General features: G+C 40.7%; 1 protein-coding gene and 1 non-coding gene across 2 annotated transcripts in view; both read left to right on the top strand.

Annotated features, from left to right (window-relative positions):
* Window positions 1-26,625, top strand: part of PPM1H (protein phosphatase, Mg2+/Mn2+ dependent 1H) — a 287,339-nt gene that overhangs the window by 59,782 nt on the left and 200,932 nt on the right. The gene's annotated exons all lie outside the window — the stretch shown is intronic.
* LOC135275563 (U1 spliceosomal RNA) lies at window positions 20,924-21,086 on the top strand. Its single transcript, XR_010343182.1, has one exon. It is a non-coding gene; the product is annotated as a U1 spliceosomal RNA (small nuclear RNA).

Genomic DNA, 26,625 nt, shown 5'->3' with positions numbered 1-26,625 from the left:
TGTAGGTCAACATTCTGGGGACTACGTGGTAGAGTGCCTTCTCATCCTTAACATCATTGCTTTGCTTTGTGATATTCCAGATCACGACTAGCAGAAAATAACAGGAAAGGAACTGAAGGATCTGGGGCTAGGCCAGCACAGAGGCTTGGGGATAGAGCAGGTGCCAGCACAAAAGGTGCACATGTGTGTAGTTGAGGATGTACAGAGTTGTGTGGGGTTATCCCAGGCAGTAGCCTGTACTAAGGTCCCCTTTGGGACTAATGCTTAGTCTTAACAATTATTTTACCATTTCCATATGAAGGCCATGTGACTTAGTAGGAAGACACTCAACTCAGATGAGTTACATCAAAATAGGATCCTGACCCTGCCACTAACCAGGTTTGTGGCCTTAGAAACATATTCAACCTATGTTTCTTTGTGTCCTTATTATAAAATAGAAATAAAAAACACTGTTTTTCTTGCCAATCTTAAAGGGTTGTTATGGAGAAGTATTGAATGAAATTTATGATGAAATGTATAAACATACTTTGAAAATGTATAAGGTATTATATACAGAAAGTGTGTTTAAATTCAAAATTGTGGAAGAATGCATTTAACTGTCTAATGTACCTCCTTTGCACATGCTTTATACATAAATTTCCTGGAAATACATTTTAGCTTAATAATTTTATTTATAGTTAGAGTACTTATGAATATAGTAACTATTATATGTGGATTTGTAAAATCTTTTCGGAAAAGAATTTCCACACATCCTGATTGGTCTAAGAGTAGTGTGTGTATATATATATATATATATATATATATTTTTTTTTTTTTTTTTTTTTGAGACGGAGTTTCGCTCTTGATACCCAGGCTGGAGTGCAATGGCGCGATCTCGGCTCACCGCAACCTCCGCCTCCTGGGTTCAGGCAATTCTCCTGCCTCAGCCTCCTGAGTAGCTGGGATTACAGGCACGCGCCACCATGCCCAGCTAATTTTTTGTATTAGTAGAGACGGGGTTTCACTATGTTGACCAGGATGGTCTCAATCTCTTGACCTCGTGATCCACCCGCCTCGGCCTCCCAAAGTGCTGGGATTACAGGCTTGAGCCACCGCGCCCGGCCCAAGAGTAGTATATTTTGATCAACATTTGCAAGTGTTCAATATTCTCCATGTTGAAAGAATAATTACATTTGCATATGTTTTAGCAGTCATCATGCAAACATGGTAAGAGTGCATGTTTGCATGATGACTGCTAAAACATATGCAAATGTAATTATTCTTTCAACATGGAGAAATCATGCATTTAGAATATAAAATCCATTATAGAGAGATTGAGCTAGAAAATGTGCCTCTAGCTAACACCGTCTGAGTAGACTACCACCTACTGACATCGATCGATTTTAAGCTATACCACCAGTTACTATCTTAGTGAGAAAAATGCCATCACATTCAAGCTATGCCATTAGTAAAATTTGTTGTGATTTTAGGAGAATTGAAATATTGAAAGTAGATCTTAGAATGAAGAACACATCCTGTCGTTCTTCTGGTTAGTTTTATAGCTTGGTTGCCTGAGCATCACAGGCTATAATGTAGCATCTAGAACCGTGGGCACTTCTTACTTTCCTCAGATCACCACTGTTGTACTCTCACGGTGCTGTCAGCCCTGCGGTACTTCTGTCTGTTGATAGGAATTAAAATGCTTTCCTTAGATGTGTGAGATTTTAGGCTAGAACAGAAAATGGTTGCAGTTGTGTTCTTTTAATTAACATGTTTATACCTTATCTCAGAAATTCTGACGAGATTACAAAAGCCACACATTAAACTCTAGGTTTATGGAGAAACATTTGGCAAGAAACTGCTGTATTTATTTTCATAGATCCAAGTTTCAAAAGCTTAGTGAGAGCTTAGAGCAGGAGTCTGTAGATCCCGGAAGTTAACATTCTGTGCCCCGTTGTCAGAGTTGTAGATGCCACAGACCTGCCCTGTGCCATCCATGTGTTCTTTTTTGTTTTTGTTTTTAATTGAAATATAATGTACATAGCGTACAATTCACCCATTTAAGATGTACAATTGCGGCCAGGCATGGTGGCTCACACCTGTAATTCCAGCACTTTGGGAGACCAAGGAGGGCAGATCACTTGAGCTTACAAGTTAGAGGCCAGCCTGGGCAACACGGCAAAACCCCATCAATACAAAAAGCCAGATGTGGTGGCACATGCCTGTAGTCCCAGCTACTTGGGAGGCTGAGGTGGGAGGATGGCTGGAGCCTGGGAGGTGGAGGTAGCAGTGAGCCGATATGGCACCCCTGCATGCCAGCATGGGCAACAGAGTGACACCCTGTCTCAAAAAAAGAAAAAAAAACTGCCTTTCAGTGGGTTTTTCAGTAGATTCACAAGGTTGTCTAACCACTACCACTAATTCTAGTTTTTTTTTGAGATGGAGTCTCGCTGTCACCAGGCTGGAGTGCAGTGGTATGATCTCGGCTCACTGCAACCTCTGCCTCCCGGGTTCAAGCGGTTCCCCTGCCTCCCAGGTAGCTAGTACTACAGGCGCCCACCACCACATCCAGCTAATTTTTTGTATTTTAATAGAGATGGGGATGTTGCCAGGATGGTCTTGATCTCCTGACCTCATGATTCACCTGCCTCAGCCTCCTAAAGTGCTGGGATTACACATGTGAGCCACCACACCCAGCTAATTCTAGAATATTTTATCACCCCCAAAATGAAACCCTGTATTTATTAGCAATGACTACTCACCATTCTCTCCCCTGTGCACTAACCATTAATCTACTTGCTGTCTCTATAGATTTGCCTATTCTAGACATTTCATATAAATAGAATTATATAACTTTTTTTTTTTGTCTAATACATTTTTTTTCTTTCACTTATTTCAAGATTGATCCATATTGTAGCACGGATCTGTACCTCCTTTTTATGGCTGAATAATATTCCATGCTATATCACATTTTATTTATCCATTGATCAGTTAATAGACATTTGAGATACTGTCACTTTTTGGCTATGATGAACATTCATTTACAAGTTTTCATGTGAACATGTTTTCAGTTCTCTTGGGTACATACATAGGAGTGGAATTGCTAGATCTTATGATGTATGTTTAACTTCTTCAGGAACTGCCAAACTGTTTTCCAAAGTGGCTGCACCATTTTACATTCTTACCACCAATGCATAAGGGCTCTAATTTCTCCATACCCTCACCAACACTTGTTATTGTATCTTTTTTTATTATACCCAGCCCTGTGGGTGTGAAGTGGTATTTCATTGTGGTTTTGATACGTGTTTTCCTAATGACTAAAGATGTTGAGCATTTTTCCATGTGCTTATTGGCCATTTGTATGTTTCTTTGCAAAAATGTCTACTCACATCCTTTGTTCATATGTTCTATAAGAGTCTAATATTGACATTAAGTCCCTGAGTGTTCCAGTCTAAGAACCAACCTGTCATCCTCCCATGTTCCCTCCCAGTCTATTAAGAGAACCATTCTGTACTGTCGCCAAAGCCAACAACCAGAGAATTGTCTCCTCTCCCCTGTTCAGCATGTCTAATCTGTGATTGTGTCCCCTAAACTCTTTCTCTTTAATATTTCTCAAATCCATCTTTTTCTCCATTTCCACCCATTTCCACTGTCACCATGTTGCTTCAGCTGTCCTCCCGTTTCTCCTGAAAAACCTAAACGACCTCTTCTCTGATCTCTCTACTTACAGTCTGCCTCTCATCTCTCTTCTACATTGTCTGGAGCAAAATATAATTGCTAAAAACCCTTCTAGGGTTACCCAAATTCTGTTGTCTAATAGCCAGCCTCCTAAAAGGAGCCTGCAAGGCCCTGGCTCCATCTCTTTTCACTAGTGCACAATTTCTTCAAATTAGAGTCCAAGATTAGATTCTTCTCTTGATGCCCTCCTTGACTTAAGGCATCTCCAATCTCAGCTTTGCTTCTTCTCCTTTTCTTCCACAATACCTCCCCATAGTTTTGTCATAGAGTTTATTTCACAGCAGTATGTAATATTCTGGATGTCCTACCCTCACTTCTGGTTTTGATAGTTCCTGGGATTAGAGTAGCACTTCAGATATTTGTTCAGCAAATGTATGTTGAACACCCACAATGTGCCAGGCCCTGTGTTGGGTATTGGAGGCATCTAAACATGGTCCTGCCCCTAGATGAAGAGCTGAGAAGGCTTCTCTCTGAAGCAGTGTAAGGCAATCTGTAAAGAGTGGACAGAAGTCAGCTGAGAGAAGAGTTGGGGATAAGAGTGACTCACACACATGGTACAGCATGTTTGAAGGTCTTGAAGTTAAAAATATAACAATGTGTTTGAAGAAAAAGACCAGACAGTAGACTCAGAGGAAGCATTTCTTGAGGCTGTGATGGAGGCAGGGGTTAGCTTATACAAGGTATCAGGCCAGGTTACAGAACTTTAGATTTTATCCCAAGTGCATTGAGAAGTCATTGCAAGGACTTTGAGCAGGAGACAGGATGTTGTCATGCTCAGATTTTAAGTTAGAATGTCCACAGAGAGACATTTCATGTGGTAGTGGTTTTGAAGGGCAGCAAGGCTTGGATGCAGGGAACTAGCTAAGAATGTAGCATAGAGGCAGTGTGTCTAGTGGCTAAGATGTAGATTCTGGAGTCACAGTACCTGCATCCAAATCCTTGCTATGTTACTCTAGGACCTTGGGCAAGTGCCTCAGTTTGCACATCTGTAAAATGGTACCATTAATATTACGTACTCCTTTGAGTTCTGAGGATTAAGTTAATTAATATGTGTAAAAAACTTAAAACAAATCTTGGCATGAATGAAGTGTCAAATATAAAAACATCTGAAAGTAAAAGATTTTAAATGACTTTAGTAAGAGTATTAAAACATTATTTGTAATACATAAATAAATGATAAAATGAAAATACTGTGAAAACAAATCCACGGGAGAAACTCCAGGAAGATGATTGTTTCCATTGCAATGTACCTTTATACCCTTGTTCTTAATATCTGAAGCCACGTATAGGGTAGTGGTGAATCAGTGTATGACATCATGTACAGCAAGGTGTACCTCCAGAGGCACCAGTGATGTTGTTATCTGTGTGACCATCTGTACTTTGCAGCGTGTAATGGGTACAGCACACAGTGGGTGCAGTGAGTGGTTCATACCTGGCCTGGGAGTCATTGACAACTAGTTTTTATCCAGGTTCTTCTAGTTTTGACTGCATAACTCTGGACAAAGTTTTGCAGGCTCAGGGAACCTCAGCTTCCTTAAGTGAGAAATTGGGTATCCTCAGAACTCACTGGAGAGTGAGGGTGTTAGATGACAATGCACAAACAGCCCTGTGCGGAGCGTTTGCACCATCATGTGTGGCAGTGGCAGCTGCTGTGATTTTTTTTTTTATCGTCTCTGGAGTAATTCTTTTCCCCACTGGCACTTCCATAGCTCAAGTGATGCATCTCCTCCTGTGCATATTTGTACATGATATGGTAATGTTCTTGATGCAAGTGTAAACAGCTCTTAAAAGGAAAAATTAAAATTCCAGCTCATTACCTGCTGAGAATTAGTTGCTACAGAAACAGAGAATGTTTCAGTAGTGGTCAATAAGATGGTGTTCTGTGGATGCCAACCTAGTTTTTAAAATACAGCTGTGGGTTTATCTATTTGGGGGAGGGCAGGTGTGGGATCTGCTGCCCTATAACCCAGGTTCTTCTTCACTGCCAGAGCAGAGCGAATTTGGCCAGAGTCACTGAGGCAGGGAACGCTTTGTGGATGGCCCTAGCAGGAAGCAGGCTTCAGCTGGAGACTTACACATTGTTCAGGCTCAGATGTTACATGGTCTTTAGAGGGAATCTGTAACAAATCCTTAATTTCTAGATTATATTAAGGGGGGCTGTAGATTGAGCAAAACAGACCCATGGTTTCATTGGCCTGGCTTGTAAGAAGTCTGATTGGCCTTGAGCTGTTCTTGGTGTTAAGAAAACAGCTTTCAAACCCTGGTAGCACGCTGGAGGCTTAGGACCAGCCAGGGCGGGAGAGCGGTCCTCATGCATTTGGCAGCCTTCTGGTAACCTACACTGCTCTCAACCTTGTCGAAGTCCCAAAGTCCTATCACACCTTGTTAGATGTGGTGAGACACTGAGACCGTAGTGGCAAAATGAAAACTATAACCAACCCTGTGGAAGCACCCCGGAATGTAATATGGGCATTTACACCAGCTGGTGTGATGCCCAGGAAAAGGCCGTGCATTTTGTTCCTAACAGTTTTTTCGGACATCATAAGCAAATTCTAAAAGAACGTTTGCTTTCTTTGCTGGATAAAGGTAGTCATAAGACATTTCCCAGAGAGGAAGCTACTTTAAAGTAATTGTATCAGCTTTGATGAGATCCTAGCGTGTTTTGTGTCTGTGTGGTTTTATTTAGCACCAATATGGGTCTATGGGAGGAGGCAGGAAGGTGAATTCAGGAGGAAAGTAAGTAAGAGGGCAAAACAATCAAAGAGTAAAGTTTAAAGATAAAAAGTTTGAAGGACCATTGCTCTGGTATAAAATAGAATTTTCACCACTTCTCATGTGCAGTAAATGACTGATTAATGTGAACGCTGTAGAGATGAAAGCATGGAAACTGTGACTTAGCATTGGATTAGCACAGACAGATGAAAGTGCCAGCCAAATGTAATGCTCCAAATCCAGATCAGGAGGCAGGTTACAAATTACCATGCACTGTCTTAAGTTCTGTAAGCATTAGAGGATCAACTCAGCTTTTCAGTACATTTTTCTGGGTTGTGAATGAGCCACAGGAAAGGCTGGAACTGGAGGTATTTCTTCAACAAACATTTGTGGAATGCCTGCTATATGTGAAAGGTAGGAGGGGGAAAGCATGGAGTGTGGGATGGAAGGGAGCAGGGTAGAGAAATACTGATGCAGACCGGCCTCGAAGAAGTTCATCCCTTGGGATGAGCGTCTTGGACTCAATTCTAAGTGACAGAAGGGAGAAAGGGGAAGAGTGCTGTACTAGTTACCTATTGCCATACAGGTTATCCCAGTCCCAGTGGCCTAAACAAATACTTATGATGTCACGCTGTTTCTGCGGGTCAGGAATCTGGGAGTGACTTATCTGGGTATTTCTGGCTCAGTCTCTCATGAGGTTGCCATCCTGATGTTAGCTGGTATCTCAGGCTTCTGAAGGCTTGAGTGGCCCTGGAGGATCCTATCTGAAATGGCTCACTCCTGTGGCTGGCCAGTTAGTGCTAGTTTTTGGTAGGAAACCTCAGTTCTTTGCCATGTGCCATCATGACATAGTGACTATCTTCCCCACGGTGAATGATCCAAAAGAAAGAGCAGAGGAGGCCTTCATGTCTTTTATTACCAATTCATACACTGTTACTGCCACCATATTGTATAAATTAGAGGCAAGTCATTAAGTCTTGCCCACACTTAGGAGGGAGGGAATCAGGCTTCACTTGTTGAAGGGATGGGTGTCAAGGAATTTGTGAACAAGCTTTAAAACCACCAGAGGTGCTAAATGTAGATGTCAGGAAGTACCAAAGTCAGTGCTCCAAACCCAAGTGCTGGAGGAATTGGACAGGCTGTTTACATCCCGGTGGGACAGGAAGACATCAGAAGGACAGGGTCGGGGAGCCCTGCTGAGATCAAGGGACACAGGAAGAAGAGAGTAAAAAAAACAGCTTGACACAAGTCTCTTGGCTTTCCCTCCTAGCAGTTCCATACTCCAGCGGCACCCCTCCCACATCTGATGTGATAACTAGACTGCTTGGAAGAGGATGCTTGGAGTTCACCACAGACATTGGCTTGTATAAATGCACGCTGAGAAAAAGCACTTGTGCTGACTTGCAATTTCAGGGAATTTATAAAGTGAGCTGGGACCCAATAGTCACTGTTATATGTTAAATTATATGTAATATATATAACATTTTACATGTAAAATTTTATATGTAAAATTTTCCGTGCCACAAAAGAAGTAGCACTAGAATATCAATTTCCTCAGCAAGGCAATTTACTTCTATAGAAGGGTGCGGCTCACAGATGGAACAATGGTGAGTGCACACCTGGGCAAGGGAGGGAAAGGGGTACTTATTTCTGACGGAGGTCGCCCCTACTGCTGTGTTGTTCCCCTATTGGCTAGGGTTAGACTGCACAAGCTAGACTAATCTCGATTGTCTATTTTAAAGAGAGCAGGGGTACAAGCCAGAGTGGCAAGGTGGGTAGTTTGGTGGGAAGGACAGTTACAGGCAGGTCAGAACAGGTAGCCAAGGGTAACCTAGGTCAAAGCAGGTGATGGGAACAAGTGACTGGAGCAGGTGACTGGGATGAGTCAGGACAGAGAAGGGAACTGGGAGGACAGATGTGAACTAATGATTAGAACTGGTGGAAAAGGTTGTTTACTGAAACTACAAGGAAGTTAAACTTTAAAATGGAGGACAAATAACTGAATGTACTTACTGATTGTTTGAAGAGAAACTTGGAGTTCACTGTGTCTAACACTGCTTATGTATTAAGTGGTTACTACTGGTCAAGAACAATTTGGGTGTTCAATTGGGTCTTATAGGGAGTCTGAAAAGTATACTTTTTAATATTCTCTCTAGCTAGAAAAAACCTATTAGAAGTGAGACCTTTAGGCCGAGTGTGGTGGCTCATGCCTGTGACCTCAGCACTGTGGGAGGCCAAGGCAGGTGGATCATTTAATCCCAGGGTTCGAGACCAGCCTGGGCAGCATGGCAAAACCCCATCTCTACTAAAAATACAAAAAATTAGCAGGGCAGGGTGGCACATGCTGGTAGTCCCAGCTACTCAGGAGGCTGAAGCATGAGAATAGCTTGAGCCCGGGAGATGGAGGTTAAATGAGACCTTTAATAATCTAGAAGAGATAGAAAAATGATAAAGGGCTAGAAAAAGTGATCCGGAGAGAATGTAGTTGGAATTCAAGTGAGGGTGAGGTTCATGGTGGGAAGGTTTGAGAGCAGGGAAGTCAGAACTAGGAGCTGAACCCTAAAGGGCATCTGGAACTGGACTAGAGACACAGAGGAGGGGAGGGCATTACAGACAGTGATGGTGATGGGGTGGAGGGAAGGAACCGCATGAATAAATGTGTCTCTGGATGGTAGTTTGTGGGATGGTTGGATGCCAGCTGCTTGAGCAGAGCAGTTATTTTGGGGAGCTGAGGAGATCTGGTGACGTCTTTTTGAAGAGTTTAGACCAGATTCTTGTCAGGCTACTACATAAAATGGAAAGACACCTTCTTAGAAGGGGCTTCTTTGGAATCCCTCCTTAATGACAGACATAGTCTTCACTCTTAATTGGAGAGAATGAACAAAAGGAAAAATAATCATCCGCAGTATTTGACCAGCCAGCCAAGTGCCCTTTCCCTCTGCCAAAAGAGCATTCATTTGGCCCTAATGAGAAGTGGGCATTTTTCTGCCAGTAATACTTTGTATTATTGCCAGTTTATCATTTCCCATCGTGAGTACTCAAATTTCCATCCTAAAGCTTCGCCTTTAAAAAATAATAATCCTCAAATAGTCTGTTGAGGCCTTTTAGACTTCAAAATTATTTTCCAAGGTCGTATGGGGGAAACAGTTTACTCAAATCTGTGCCATTTCTTGTAGGCTTAGCTTACTTGAGTTGCACATTGAAAGCATGTTTCTCATAAAAACATTTTACTCATATTGTACCAGTGTGTATGACTCTGTTCCACTGCTATTTACATGATAATTCTAGTTTTAAGAATGACTACTTAGATTTAAGAAGTTCTCAGTGGAAAATAAAGTGGTTAAGGGCTAAAGAGAGGTTAGCTTTGTAAAACTAATTTTCCTGCATGAATTTCAATATTTAAAAAGTTTTCATATATCTAAGTATGTTTTGTTACTGCAAAATAAAAGTAAATTGATTGTTCTAAACTGACAGCAATGCTAAATATCCTGCAGTCCTGCAAAGCTAAAATTCTACATAGCAGACGATACTAGTAAGTACTTCTTGCACAGTTCACAAATTCTGGTGATGAGAATGTCAGCTAAGTGGCCAGTCACTTTAGGTTCATGCTATCTTACTTCTTTAAGTATAATGCCTATTTCTGATTTTTTAAAACCAATATTAGTTCTTGCCTTACAAGTTATGTACCATGCTTCAACGGTAACGTCATACCCAACTTTATTACTGCAAACTTGCCTTGTAGAAGAAACGCCCACTTTCTTACATTACCCGTAGACCAGGCTTTTGTAGCCTTGGCACTAATAACACTTTGGATGGGATAATTTTTGTTGTTGAGGGCTGTCTTACATATTACAGGATGTTTACCAGCATCCCTGGCCTCTGTCCACTAGATACCAGTAGCACCCTCACCTGGCTGCTGCAACCAAAATGTCTTCAGAAATTGCCAAATGTCCCCTGCAGTAGAGCCACTGCTCTAAACTTAAAGTGTTGGCGCTAGCAGATGCATGTGCAAAATGAGATTATAACAACGTGGATGAATGCAGCTGGAGAAGGTCCTTATGTCTCATGATTAGATTTATTGCTTTGCCAGTTTTTATCGAGAGCCTCAATAATAGAAAAAGCACTGGGAATGAAATTAGGATACCTGGATTCTGACAAATTAGGCAATGATCTTAGTCATATTTAGTTACTATGTTTCTTATGTCTGTCAAATCAGAGAATATCCCTAAACCCTTTGCCAGCTTTAAAATTAAACCCACTTTTTCCCTGAAATCTCAGTTCTCCCCTTTCATTCACCTTGATGCTCCTGCTTAAGACAATAGCTACCCTATAGTGCCTATAGTAAGAGTCAGATTAACTCGTACTTAACAAGCAAATTAAGAAATTTCCAGAGTTAGGTTTACGGAGAATAACAGTATTGCTTCTACACGTTTGCTTTCTTTTGGAGAACATTAATGGTTATATTACCCTAAGTGTGAAAGTGAGTCCGGTGAAAATTCACTTGTGGGAAATGGAATGCAGGCAGTCAGCTATTTAGCCATAGAATTAGTAACCCTTTTGCATTTTGAATGAGAATCTCTGAATAGGAATATTTGGGCTATAAAGTCCACATTTGTGAATAATTGGGTGTGGTTAAAGTTATTTTTACTTACACAGCTCTGGGCCAGGCGCAGTGGCTCATGTTTGTAATCCCAACACTCAAGCAGGAGAATTGCTCGAGCCCAGGAGTTTGAGACCAGCCTGGGTAACATGGTGAGACCCCCATCTCTACAGAAAAAAAGAGAGAGAGAGAGAGAAAAATTGGACTGAGTGCGATGGTTCACACTTGTAATCCCAGCACATTGGGAGGCAGAGGCAGGTGGATCACGAGATCAGGAGTTTGAGACCAGCCTGGCCAACATAGTGAAATCCTGTCTCTACTAAAAATACAAAAATTAGCCAGGTGTGGTGGCACACGCCTGTAGGCCCAACTACTCAGAAGGCTGAGGCAGGAGAATCACTTGAACCTGGGAGGAGGCGGAGCTTATAGTGAGCTAAGACCATGTCATTGCATTCCAGCCTGGGTGACAGAGTGAGAGTCCATCTCGAAAAGAAAAGAACAAAGAAAAGAGAAGAGAAGAGAAAGAAAAGCCAGGTGTAGTGAGACTCCATCTCAAAAAAGAAAAGGAAAAAAGAAAGAGAGCAAGAGAGAGACAGACAGACAGATAACAGACAGACAGACAGACAGATAGATTAGCCATGTGTAGTGGCACGAACCTGTAGTCCCAGCTACACTGGAGGCTGAGGTGGAAGGATCACTTGAGCCCAGGAGGTGGAGGTTGTAGTGAACTGAGATTGCGCCACTGCATTCCAGCGTCGGTGACAGACTAAGACTCTGTCTCAAAACAAAAACAAACAAAAACAGCTCTGTAGGTGGAATCAATGTTGTATAATATAATTTCTGTGAATTTAAAATTTTGAGTGATTCTTAGGGTTGTTTGATATTTACCTTGGAGAGCAAAAATCTTCATTTAAAAAAGTATTGAATTTTCACTAAAGCATTTAAAAAGATTGAAATGATGTCTATTAAATTAGATGATAAAGGATAAATTGGTGTTTTACTATAGCTCTGCCTTTCATATATAAAAGAATGATTGGAATCTCTGACTAATGGATTTTCTCAGCACACTTTTTAAAGTTGATTATTCCATGAGTCATATATTTCTAAATACGATAATAAAGTGCTGACTCACTTTACTACTTCCAGGTTTGTTCCATCAGAGAAGATAGATGTCTGTACATATCTATAAAAGCCGTACACCAAGTTCACAAAGATTCTTTTACACTTCTTTTCATTCCAAGTTTCTTTCTATTTCACCCCTCTAGAAATAACATTCGAAGAGGCATGGGTTATGTCATCAAAACAAACTCTTTGAAAGAGGCCTAAGGATCATATATCATTAATGCATCTGAAAGCCTTGAAGACTTGATAGAAGCTCAGAAGTATTCAAGTCAGTTTGCCTCTCTCACATATTCAAGTTTATTTAGGTCACAACCTTATCTGGAGTCAAAAGCCTTTATATCTGTTCTTTTATGGAAAAACCTCTCTCAACAGCCTTGTTTTCCAGCTAATCACTCTCACTATCATCTTCTGACCGTAGGAACTCTGGACTCTCCTGGGGCCAGCAGCCATCTTACATCCTAACCCTCAACTTCTTTATCTTCCTACTTTCCAATGGATTCTGTTTCAGATTTCATCCTTTTTATTTCAGCAGCCCACTCTCTGGGTGTTTCATGATCTTTGCTCTCTGCATGACTTTCCAGGTAGAAAACTCCAGAACAGAGTTTCTCTGCAGTTTGGTTTACTAGATCTCAGAAGGCATTAGGGTAACACAGGACATGGTGACCCATGGACCAGATTTGCATATAAGCTTTTTTTTTTTTTTTTTTTGGTTTGGCCAGCATTGTATTTTCAAAACTCCAGAAATTTTTCTTAATATAGATTCTGGCTTTTCTTGAAATGCCAGGAGACTTGGTAACACTGAGCCATATTCCCAGTCAGCTGGAGCTGTGTACAGGCTGCCCCTTTAGAAGGGACACATGCTCTCCAGTTTGCTGCAAGCACCGTGGTGCCCTAGATACAGCATTCTGGCCCAAGACGTGTTTGGGTCTGTGCCCTGCTTAAGGGAATGAGACTTGCTGATTACTTCCTGGGAGTCTTAGTGGTGAGGGCTCGTTTCCTCACCTGCCTCTTTCTCTATAACCATATGGTCCTCTTCTGGAATTAAAAGATCTATTACTGGGAATAAAATGAAGCGTAAGACATGTATTTGAATATACAAAGTGTGTGGTGTGTCTGACAAGGAGAAAGCAACCTGCAAAAAGTCATACAAAGTCAGTAGAGCCAGAAATACTTGAACAAATAGAAAAGGGGATAGCTATAAATGTCAACTGAAGCCAATCAACTGTTGTCAACTCCATGTCTGAAGATTTTGTAGTTTAAATGAAACTGTTAGTATTATCTAGTTACAGTTTCCAGGACTTGAAACTTGAGATTTGTTAGAATGTTTAATTTTAGTGCTTCCTAATGCTAGCCGGCATTTGCTGAGAGACTGCTGCTGTGCCAGGCATTTTGCAGAATCGCTGTCTAATCCTCAAAAATGCCTGGAAGGAACGTGGTTATAGTAGCTCCAATTCAGAGGAGAGAAATGAGGTCCATGGCTTATTTTGCTAGTAAGGAAGCAAGTGGGATTCTAACCTTGTCTAGTTCAGTTTTTAAGCTGATGCTATTCTCAATAAATCTCACTGCCTTAGTTTCCAATATCATCTTGTATTATATTTTGTTGCAATTAGGCAGGCCTGAGACTCGGTTTTCTTATCTAGAAGAAGGGAGGTGTAATGCTTGCTCTTCCTGCTGCACAAGATTGTTGGAGTGTTAATGAAGATAATGTATGTGGAAGTGCTGGGTAAATGATAAAACACGAAATAACTAGAAGAGAGGGTGCAGTTTCATTTTCCCACACCCAGTCAGTCAGTGTTAAGCCCTGTTCATCCAACAGCCCCATCATTTCTGTGGCCGGGAAACTTAATAGCAGCAATCCAAACTGCTGTTAATTGGAGCAGGGAATATTGGAATATGATTCTTTAGAAGGCAGAGGTTACAGTGATGTTGTAAATTTAATCTTTACATTTGGAAGGATAAGCAGAAGGCGTGCTGAGCCTTTCAACATTGAGTTGTAGGAGATGCATCAGACAGAGGTTCAGTACGTCATAATCGGGGTCATCACTGTGTGACCTTGGACAACTTGAGAATTTTCTACAGTTCATTTTCTTCATCTGAAAGATGAAACAGTTTATATAAATGATTTTTAAAGTCTCGGTTCTGATTTTCCCATAATTATCAATTTAGGTGATATAGAGCTTTGTGCATGTTTTATTTGATTTTTTTATGAATATGTATTAAGAGCTTTAGGCTTGAAAGGTATACTTTCAAAGGTTTTGATTGTTGATTCTTTACAGCATCCCCTCTGATATGGTTTGACTGTGTCCCCATCCAAATCTCATCTTGAACTGTAGTTCCCATAATCCCCACATGTCATGAGAAGGACCCAGTGGGGTAATTGAATCATGTGGGTGGCTACCCATGTGCTGTTTTCATGATAGTGAGTTCTCACGAGATTTGATTTTTTATTTTTTTATATATTTTATATATTTAATATTTTATATTTTATTTTATATTTTTTATATAAAAACCACACTCAGATGGTTTTATAAGGGGCTTTCCCTGCTTTGCTTCACACTCCTCCTTCCTGCCGCCATGTGAAGAAGGATGTGTTTGCTTCCCCTTCTGCCTTGATTGTAAGTTTCCTGAGACCTCCCCAGCCACGCAGAACTGTGAGTTAGTTAAACCTGCTTTTTTAATAAATTACCCAGTCTCAGGTATTTCTTCATAGCAGCATGAGAACAGTCTATCTTCACCTCTTAACCTCCCCAGAAGACAAACATTCATGCATACTTTCTCTTTCAGCCTCCTGGGTTTATGAAGTTCTCTGTTAGCACATGTTTTATTCCTTTTTAATTCTGTGCTTCTGACTCTTGAATGTCAAGAAGTGAAAGAGAAGCCTACTGAGGAAATTCTAGGCAACGATGGATGTGCCTCCTCCTTGGGTTATTTCCGTGCAGGGGCTTTGTCCCTTGGGATGTGAAGGGTCTGGTGCCAAGCATGGGTGTCAGATGATAGCTTTGTTTCTCCTCATTCAGGTGATCTACTTCCTAACATCAGATATTTGAATGCAAAGCCTTGAAGGCTTTCCATTTATGATTGTTCCATAAAACAATAAGCAGTATGAATTTGGAAGAGGAATTAGGCCATTATTTGACTGACTGATGTGAATGAATTGCTATTCAGAGCTCTTAGATTACTAGCTGCAGATGTGAAAGGATCATTTTCTGTCATTTGCTGAGACAGTTAACTTCCTCCAAAATGTGGCCAGTGCTATTATTAAAGATAATGCATCATGCTGTTTAAAATGCAAGTCATTCCAGGGTTCATTTTGAAAATAGACATTTGAGCATCTTGCTTTACCTTTGGAGCTGGAAAAGGCCAAAAACGAAACAAAACAGAACAAAAAACAAATGACCGATTCCAGAGCTAGATGTGAAAATGTAACCTCCACCTATTTTGCGATCTGACCTTGCTTTTTACACACTATTTCACCCTTGTTTTTTGGATGAAGGTTAATGAGGAACTAAAATTCAAGATCCTTTGCTAGTTCCTAGTGGCTTGCTTCCTAATATAGCCACTTCGTAAGATGCCCCTCCCCTGTCTCTTCCAGGGAGAGCATTTGCTGCTGATACGGAATCTGGATCAGCGTTCATGGTTATGGAATTCATACATGTATCCATTATAGTATTTGTCAGCCTGTTGCTACTAACTTAGCTGCTGACTTTACAGATTTTTAGCTCATTTGTGTTTGTACATAATTTGAGGCAAATAATGAGAGATTAATATGCAATGATTAGAATAAGGGAAGAAATAAAATCTTTAAACTGGGTTTTAGATTATATTCTCTTGAAATTCTATGAATTAAAAAAATTTTGTCCCCCTTAACTGTTCATCTTCCTTATCTGGCAGAGAGTGGGAGGTATTTAAAGCTCTTGTATTTTACCAAAGCTGTTAAATTATAAAGGTGTTATAGCTGAGGAATACAACTGACATTGAATAATACTCATATTTACCCGTATCTCCTTATTTCCTTAGAGCCTTAAGATTTTAATGACCAGCATTTCACTTTTCCTTTCAATTGAGCATTAGACAGTGTGAAATATGACTAAAAAAGGTTTGAGGACAGTTTAGAAAGCTTTGGCAGAGCTGCCGGGACACTGTAAGAATGGCAGTTTACTCACAATTTCTGCCCTGTGGAGGTATAGACAGTAGGGGAGAGAGGCTGCATACTTGCAGGTGGTTTCTGAAAACAAACTTTTAGGAAAGAGATGGGCCACAGTTCTATTTCTGCTGTGGCAGCCAGAAAGCTGAAAACTATATTTGAGGCTTAATTTATTATTTATTTATGTGTTTATTTTTTAAGACGGAGTCTCGCCCTGTTGCCCAGCTGGTGCAATCTCAGCTAACCACACCCTCCACCTCCCAGGTTCAAGCAATTTTCCTGCCTCAGCCTCCTGAGTAGCTGGGACTACAGGCACAGACCACCACACTCAGCTAATTTTTTGTATAAAAAAATAAAGAGACAACAAACTAAATACATGAAACAATAGTTTGTGGGACACTGGACATCAGGCGACAGAAGACAGTGATCTCTGAAAGATGGGAAGCAAATGGGGGTGAGCCCTGTGATTGTCCCCACATTGAGAAATTGTCCCCTTTTCAATTATGCTTTGAATGGTGCCCACCCAGGCAGAACCAAGCAAGCCCTCTGAGTTGAAGAGGAGTTGAGAGACTGAGAAGATCAAGAAGGCTAGAATTCACGGAACAGTGTCCTGGAGAATACATAGTTGCACAGAGGGAGAGTTCTGGAGATCCGCAGAGAGTTTGCCTCAAGTATTCAGCAGGGTTCTGATTAGCATATTCCTATGAGGAAGCCAGCTGGAGATGCCATCCAATGCATTAGAGGAAACAGCACCCAGTGCTTGCACAGAGCCAAGAATAGTGCCCCTTCCATCAACCAAATGGGAAAACCTCATTCACAGTGCATTAGGAAGGGTCTTGCCTTAAATAGTAGGGGATAATTAGCTGTAGACTTAACACAGTCTCATCCCACCTAACACATCGTAAAAGGAAAACCTAAAAGGCTCAAACTCTTTCAAAGTAACTATGTCCCTTTGTTTGAGAATATAGCTCAAGAATATTTGTGGGTGTATAAAAATATCCAGTACCCAGTAAGCTCAAAATCAGTGTAAGAATCCAGTCAAAAATTATCAGACATGCATATGTTATATCAGGAGTCCAATCGAGAAACTGAGCTATGAGTGACTTGCCAAGGTCACTCCTGCCCACCCCGACCCCTGTGACCACACCAAATAGTAGAAGTCCTGTGCACATAAGGCAAAAGGGTGATGCTTGTGGAGAGTGATTAAAGTGTCAGATGTGTTACTTTTCAGCATTAAATGCTAAGATTTTCTAGAGTCTAGATCATTCCTGAGTTGCAGCAGACCAGAGTAGCTTGTAAGAAAAACTCTGGCTATGTGCATGTTGGGTTGCCATCCATTGCGGTGAGAGTTGCCTGAGTTATCTAGTTTTTCCAGAAATAAGTTCTTCTACAATGTTACACTTTTCAGAGTACAAGAGTAATGTGCTGCTCAGCTTTAAAGAAAAACAATTGATCTCTTTTGAACAATACAGAGATCAATCTTAATTCTGTATATGAGCAACAAACAGAAAATGACAGTTTTGTTGTTTTTTCATGTTTTTTTGTTGTTTTTGTTTTTTGGTCTCCTCCCCAGCCATTTATCAAGTTTTTTTTGGGAGCAAATAGCATCTATGGAAATTAATTTGAATGATGTGCAGCTTGGCCATCGCTTGGCCATCTCTGTAGTACTCTGTGAAGTTCGTCTTTATTCTTCTTGCCTACCTACCTCTCTTCCTAATAGGGTTTTCAGTGCACTTGACTTTGGAACTACCCCCTTATTTTCTATCGAGAGACAGACATAGAAAGGAATAGGCCCCTTTTCCCTTGCATATATTGTGGGAGTGATGATGAGGATATTGTTCCCTTTAACAATGAATCTTTCCCATAGGAAAACCCATGGGAAGAAACATTTCCTCTGAACCAGCTCTAGTTTCCCTACAGAACTAGCCGTGTTGGGCTTTGGATGACGGCAAGTTGTGACAGTGGCCACAGTTCCCTTTCTGCTGTGGCAGCCAGAAAGCCAAGAACTACATTTGAGGCTTAATTTATTATTTATTTATTTATTTAATTTTTTCTGAGATGGAGTCTCTCTCTCTCTGTTGCCCAGCTTGTGCAATCTCAGCTAACCACAACCTCCACCTCCCAAGTTCAAGTAATTCTCCTGCCTCAGCCTCCTGAGTAGCTGGGACTACAGGCGCAGACCATCATGCTTAGCTAATTTTTTGTATTTTTAGTAGAGACGGGGTTTCACTACGTTGACCAGGCTAGTCTCGAACTCCCGACCTCATGATCCACCCTCCTCATCCTCCCAAAGTGCTGGGATTACAGGTGTGAGCCACTGTCCCTGACCATTGAGGCTTAATTTTTAATAAGTATCTGACACATAAGTTTCAATGCACATATGTGGTCAGCATATGTGCATTGAAACTCCTCCCATTCTTGATATTTCCTTTCATTCCTTTTTCCATAATCTTGAATTGTACATGTTTTAACATTTTATTGTATACATTTGTAAAAACTTTCATTTCCTCGTAGGATGAAAGCAAGGTGTTTTACTAAGCATTTCAAACATGTAGAAGTGTTGAAAGAATAATGTGTACCTAAATATTTTTCACCTAGATTCAAGTTATTAACATTCGCTTGTTTGCTATATCTTTCTAAATGCATTCTTTTTCCTTTGGATCCTTTTACATTATCTAACCCTTAAATATTTCAGTCTGAATCAGGTAAGAACAAGCATATTCTCCTACAGAAACACAAAGCATTATTGCCCCAAGAAACTTCTCATTGATTGATGACCTATGGTCCACATTTGCGTTTACCCCCCATCCCAGAAATGTCTTTTTATGGCCTTTTTATTATAAGGTTGACCTTTTGAAGAAACCAAACTAGTTTTCTACAAAATATCATAATGTTTTACTTTTTTCTAGTTGTTTCCTTATGATGTTTAGCCCAATTCTCTACCTCCTTTTTTTCTCATACAATTAGATTGGGAAGAATACTTTCTGGGTGATGCTGTGCATTTCAAGTTGCATCACATCAGGAGGTGTAGCCCACTCATGCAGTGTCGGGTCCTCCCACTCACAGGATCCATGTTTGATCACTTAATTTTACCATATCTTTCCCTTGTAAAGGCATGTTTGTCTCCATGAAATTAGCAAGTAATATGTGAGGTGACACCATGTAACTACCCTTTTGACAATAATCTTCCATCTGATAGATTTAGCATCTGTGGATAATCTTTGCCCAAATCAATTATATCATTGCGGGTTGCAAACTGATTATTTTCTAATTATCAATTCCACTATGTATATTATGCCATTTTTCTGTAAAGAATAATATTGCCTTATTATTTCTTAGTCTGGGCTGCTGTAACAAAGCATCACAGACTGAATGGGTTATAAACAGGAAATTTATTTTTCATAGTTCCAGAGGCTGGAAGTCTGAGATCAGGGTGTGAGCATGGTCAGGTTCCAGTGAGAGCCCTCCTCCTGGTTATAGACTGCCACCTTCTTATAGCCTCACATGTGGGAAAGAGAGCCAGAGAGCTCCCAGGGGTCTCTCTTATAAAGACACTAATCCCATTCACAAGAGCTCCATCTTCATGACCCAATCACCTCCCAACATCTCCATGTCCTAAAGCATCCTATTAGGGGTTAGGATTTCAACATACGAATTTTGGCAGAGACGCAGTCAGTCAGTCCATAATGCTTTATTAACTGGGGGAAAAAACTAGTTTTTTTCTCAACAAGATAGGTTAGTGTTTAATTTCTCTCCTTTAATTATCAATTTTCAGAATAAGCCATAAGTATAATACTTACCTTCAGTGTAGCAATTTAATTTTGTTTGTTTGTTTTTTGAGACGGAGTTTCACTCTTGTTGCCCAGGCTGGAGGGCAATAGCGTGGTCTCTGCTCACTGCAACCTTTACCTCTCGGGTTCAAGGGATTCTCCTGCCTCAGCCTCCCAAGTAGCTGGGATTACAGGTGCCCGCCACCATACCTGGCTGATTTTGGGGGTTTTAGTAGAGTCAGTGTTTCACCATGTGTTGGCCAGGCTAGTCTTGAACTCCTGACCTCAGGTGATCCACCCACCTTGGCCTCCCAAAGTGCTGGGATTACAAGCATGAGCCACTGCACCCAGCCCTAGAAATTTAGTTTTATTTCTCTTTTTAACTAGCGCTGTAGATTTAGGGATTTGTTTTTCTCTATGTTAGCATTTGTTTGTTTTTGATGTTAATTATCTCAGAATTAACCAGTAATAGCCCTTTCAAACATACTTCTGTGTCTTTCTGAAATGCTATATTATCTTTGGGTGCTTTCTGGCCCTACAACTGCCTCTGCCTCACCTTATACTTTTACTGACTCATATCTGGAACCAGCCATTTTGCCAAGAAACGCTAGTTTCTTTCAATGAGGAGTAGTATTTGGATACAAAGTCTGAATGTTTGGAATGCTCACAGTCCTGGGATGTCCTTGTTTCCAGGCCCTTTGAGTAGAGAGCGTTAGAAAATACATGTATTTCAACAGTTGACTTCATACTGACAACTCCAATTCAAATTTAACAATACAAGGTTTTTCTTCAATTTAATTTATATTTATTGCCTTACATTGAAGATTATGGCTCTTAATAACATTTTTTCTATATCCCATTCTTACCTGGCAGGGGAGATAACATGATCATGAAAGTGGTTTTCCCAGGGTGAGTTTTATCTGTTGCACTCTGGATGTGCTGACCCCTGTGATTGCCCCAAAATGGGAAACTCCACTGCATAATTTGTGGTAGTGGGGGACTGTGTTTATGCTTTCCCTAAAAACATATATATTTCATATATACATGTTATTAGAATATGTATCTTATATATATTATATTTTAAAATATGTCTTTATATATCTATAGATAAATAGTTTCAAAATGTCAGTACTGATATTTCTAACAGTAAAACTGCTGAGGACATTTTGAGACTTTTTTTTTTTTTTTTAACAGTTTTCCTCTTTAGATTTTTGTCCTATAGTTGTTTAAAAGTCACTTGCATTGTTTGATTACTAATTATTGTTAGATTACCAATTTGCTATACTGTTAAGTTTTTAATTATTGGGTGTGCTTTTAAATATTTTTATTTTCAGGAGTTAAAATTATTTTTTAAAAATAAGATGGCTGGGTGTGGTGGCTCACGCCTGTAACACCAGCACTTTGGAAGGCTGAGGTGGGCAGATCATGAGGTCAGGAGTTCGAGACCAGCCTGGCCAACATGGTGAAACTCTGTCTCTACTAAAAACACAAAAATTAGCCAGGTGTGGTGGCGGGTGCCTGTAATCCCAGCAACTCGGAAGGCTGAGGCAGGAGAATCGCTTAAACCGGGGAGAGGGAGGTTGCAGTGAGCTGAGACTATGCCATTGCACTGCAACCTGGGTGACAGAGCGACACTCCATCTCAAAAAAATAAATAAGATACAAATACTACTATAATTGTCCAGGTTCCATTTCCATCTCTATTCTTCTCACACATAATCCCTATAGGTGTCTGTTTTTACTAGTTACTAGTTTATTCTTTCAATGTTTTCATTTAAGATATATATACATATATATAATATATATTCTTATTTTCTTATGCAAAAGAGCATACAATATTGCTTTTTCATTTACAGTATTCTAGACATCACAGTAATGACACAGATTTACAAACCCTCCCCTCACACACAAAGCTTCTGTTGATGAAATACTCACTAAAATTTGTTAGCCAGAAGCTGAATCTGAGCTTTAAAAGAATAATATGAAAGTTTAAAACTAAATTATCAGTAAATCTTTAACTACAAAAACATATACATTAAGTTTTGAAACGTCCATGGAATTTGGAGCTAACTTAAAAAATTGTTGGCCACACACAATGGCTCACACCTGTTGTCCCAGCACTTTGGGAGGTCAAGGTAGGTGGATCGCTTGAGCACAGGAGTTTGAGACCAGCCTGAACAACATGGTGAAACCCTGTATCTGCAAAAGGTATAGAAACAAAATTAGCTGGGCGTGGTGGCACATGTCTGTAGTCCCAGCTACTTGGAGGCTGAGGGAGGGGGATTGCTTGATCCTGGGAGGCCTAGGCTGCAGTAAGCCATGATCACACCATTGCACTCCAGCCTGGGTGGCCGACTGAGACTCTTGTCTCAAAAAAATAAAAATAAAGTAAAAAACTGTTATTTAATTACTCTGTAAATAGTGATTTATAATTTCTAGAAACTTGTGACAGCATTTTAGAGCAGTTTCACAGTGCCACCTTTTTATTATAGCCAAAATTTGTGTAGAGGCATGGATGCTGTTTCAGGTTTTTAACTTGCTTATTCATAAAAAGGAAGCACACAAGGGAACTACTTTCCTGGAAACAAATGCATTCCATCGCAGACTTAGTGCATTTTATCACCTTAGAACTTACTTTCTCTGGGAGGGGAGAGTATTTTAGGACTTCGGTTTTTATAGTCCTTACCAGTAGCCACTGATAACCTCTTTGCCATATCTAGTGGGTGCTTGAACTTTTCTTAGCATCTGGCACCTTTCCCTCTTAAAACCTCACACTTGGCTTGTATGATTCCAGTGGACCCTTGGTTTTGCTTCTAGATCCGAGAGCTGCTCAGCTTCCTTTCTCTGCTGCATAGGTAGTGGGTGAATAGGCTTTGGAATCAGGTGGGATCTCAGTCTGCCTTTACTGCCCGATGGCTATCTGACCCCAGGTTAGTCAGTTTTCTGGATTCAATTTTTTATAGAATTGGACAGATCATACCTTCCCTGTCTATCTTGTTGTTGGCAGGTTCAACTGAGATAACAGTAAATTAAACACAAGTATTTACAGGTGTTATTTTAGTCCTTTTTCTTTTTAATAAAAGTGTGTTGTTGTCGATAATTTAGATAGTGTATCATTATCTTTGATAGAAAAAGAGTTGTCCCAGATGGTAACTCCCTTTCCAGGTTGGATGTGCTGAGCAATCTGGATTCCCTGTACCCCTTTGTATGGCAGCCACTTCCACCTCGGGAAACAAGCTTCATGTGTGTTGCCTGCCCTCTCCCACTCTCGGTTACCATTTCTTTTCTATTGCCAACCATTTCCTAACAGGAATTCCATGTGGGGTAGACTCTCATTCACCACTATTCCCACTCCCTTCCCCTGCAGCTAGTGACCTGCGAGTACTTTCATTCCTAATCTTTCCCGAGTCCTCATTTTCCTAGTCCCCAGTCCCCCTTGCCCCACTCCCAGTGACCACCCCCCGAACTCCACCAGGTTTACGTTCCTGCTACCATGATTCTATGCCTCACTGGGATCCCTTTTCCATTGCTAGGAGTCTCTTGAGCTTCTGATTCTGGTAGCACCAGCCACCACCAGTGGATTATAAACTAAGGGCATGTCACGTACAGTTCTCTAGCTCAGTGGGATGAGACTGAGGATCCAGGGGAATTCCAGTCTTTGGTGAAATCAAAGCGACCATGATTCATCTAGGCCAGTGCAACTCAGTCGTCATCAGTAGACACAAAGTATCACCACCACTTGGGAGCTTTTTTCAGATCCTACCTTAGATCTACTGAGTTTGAATCTCTGAGAGTGAGGCCCAGAAATCGATGTTTTAAGAAGTCCTCCAGATGACTCACAGGCACATGAAAATCTGAGAACCATTCTAAACAACAGAGCTTGAAATTCTAAATATACCTTGCCATGGAAAGTGTCCTAGATTGCATTTGTAGTCATTTAGTATTATATTTTATTAGGTTGTGGTTTAGAAAATTTTCAGTAAGCCTGTGTCTAACCATGATTTGGTGTTGATTTTGGTTAATTCATTCATCAAATTTATCAGTCATCTTATTCATGAACTTTTGTGCCTTAGTTACCTGAGGAATGAGTTAATGAGGAAGGAAATATTTTGAAAATGTAGGATGTAAGAATTTTATGTATTTACTGATTAATTTATACTTTGCGTCAATACAGAAAGGATATGTTGCAATCAGCCTACAAAAATATATGCAATTTAGAAATGTAATGAAATGAACATTAACCTCATGGTCATTTTTATGAAGAAAAATTCTTCCTCCTGATTTCCTCTCTTAGGCTTCTGGTTCCGCTATTAAAATTTATTCTCAGCCATTGAGAAGCCATTTTTTACCATAGGCAGGATTCTGGAACAATGAGATCTATTTTAATCTCTAGATTAAAATGCAATAAGGAAGGTAAACAGTTACCTCATTTTGAGTCTGTGGAATTTCCAACGATTTCTGAGTCCTTCCGTATCCCAGGCCACGGGAGTGATTGTTTTCTTCAGTTGCTAGATTTTTGAGCATCTCACTGCCTACGCTTGGTAAGCTTCAGTGATAGTTATCTATGTAAGTTTGACAGCTTTCTTTTTGAATCCTTAAAGTAAAACTTGATTTACTCAATTGACAATAAATCAAAGATATTAAGATTAAATAGCCTGACCAGTGGCTGTCAGATGTTTAGCTCACTGGCTTGCTCTGGTCATAACTGGCAAAAGTTTGCTACTTCTTGTTGTGTTTTACCTCTTAGCACAGGACGTTAGGTAGACATCCTTGAGCTTGTGATACAAATTTTAACCCCTAGTTACAATTGCTCCCCTGAAGTCAACAAACCTTTCATTTAGTAGGTATTTGACTGCCTGCTGTTTATCATCCACTGTGCTAATCTCTGCAAATACAAAATTAAGTAAGATTCTTCTCCTACCTTCAGGGTGCTTACAGTTTAATAATAACAGTATCGTGAGGGTGTATTGAGAGTTGGGTGTTGTTACACTCTGGCTTGCAAGTGACAGCCATTTAAGGGGAATTTATTAGAGGATATTGGGGTTACCCAGATATTCCAAGGACAAATAGGTCTTGGGAACAGCTAGAACCAGGGACTCTGTTGAGATTCTGTTTCTAGTATGTACTAGTATGTACTCTTCTCACATAATCTGCTTCATTTCTCCTCTTTGTCTCTGCCTCTCTTCCCGCTCTGGCCTTCTGCTGCCTTTTTCTTTCCTTCCTTTTCCATAGAAGGGCCCTAATTGGCTCAACTCAGAAATCAGGTGGCCATCCCTAGACCAGTCAACTCTGGCCATGGAAAAGCCATATGAATGGGACGGAGGAGGGTGAGAAGGAAAGAGGATGTCTAGGAGCAGGGGAGTCTGTGCAGATAAACATGTCTCCGCCAGGTGTATGCACTTTACATTTATTCATTCTCCTAGTCCACACGGTAGCCCATTAACCTCGCCAAGGCACATAACTAGCCGGAGGCAGAGCTAGGATACCAGTCCAAGTTTCTGATGATTTCCATACTAAGAGCACTGTGCAACTTACTGGTTACACTGCAGTGTTTAAGAACAATAAAGTGCATGCAAAACAGCCTTAGCAAACTGAGTGCTGAAGGCTAAGGGATGTTTGTCAGACAAGAGGAGGTTAGATCATTGCAGGGGGTGGAAAAAGCATGTGAGAAGGAATCATGGTATGTAGCAACTGGGTGTTTTTTTGTAAACCACAAGCTGTTTATTATGGCTTAGGATGAGGGAGTGTAAGGAGACCAGATAGGGGAAGCTGAGGATTAGCAGAGGGCCCATCAGGAAGACACTGATCTGGTAAGTAAAAAGTTTAAAAAAAATTTTTTTTGAGGCAGGGTCTTGTTTTGTCGCCCAGGCTGGATTGCAGTGGTGCAATTTTGGCTCGCTGCAACCTCCTCCTCCCAGGTTCAAGCGATTCTCCTATCTCAGCCTCTTGAGTAGCTGGGACTACAGGCACCTGCCATGGCTAATTTTTATATTGTTTTTCAGTAGAGACGGTTTTGCCATGTTGGCCAGGCTGTTCTCGAACTACTGACCTCAAGTGATCTACCTGCTCCGGCCTTCCAAAGTGCTGGGATTACAGGCGTGAGCCACCATGACTAGCCCAAAAGTTTAAATTTTATCCTGAAATCTTCAGAGCCCATTTGGAGATATTTGAGCGTGGGAGAGACATGGTCACGTTCACAGTTGAGAAAGGTCCATCCGGCCATGCTGTGCAGGATTTACTAGGAAGAGGCGACAGGTTAGGATGTTTATATATTGGTGCCTGCTGGATGTGATGAGGGCCTGAACAAGCCATGGAATTGGGGATGTAAGTCATAGTTGTGAGGCCAAACCCACAGTCTGGGAAGCTAGATGTGGGGAGAGTGGTAAGCTGGGGGGACAAGGATGCTCCTTGGAATTCATGGACCACTAAGACAAAGAACAGCAGAAGGAGGATGGTATTTGAGACAGGAAATAAACAGCAGAAGGAAGGAGAAATGAGTAGAGGGTTGGGCAGCTTGCATGTGTGCAACATGCAAATGCAGATGCTCTAAAGGTATTTATA

This window comes from Aotus nancymaae, unplaced genomic scaffold (genome assembly GCF_030222135.1).
Source record: "Aotus nancymaae isolate 86718 unplaced genomic scaffold, 86718_ANA_hifiasm-v0.15.2.pri h1tg000016l, whole genome shotgun sequence".
NCBI classification, from domain to species: Eukaryota; Metazoa; Chordata; class Mammalia; order Primates; family Aotidae; genus Aotus; species Aotus nancymaae.
This window is presented reverse-complemented; position numbering and strand designations above follow the sequence as displayed.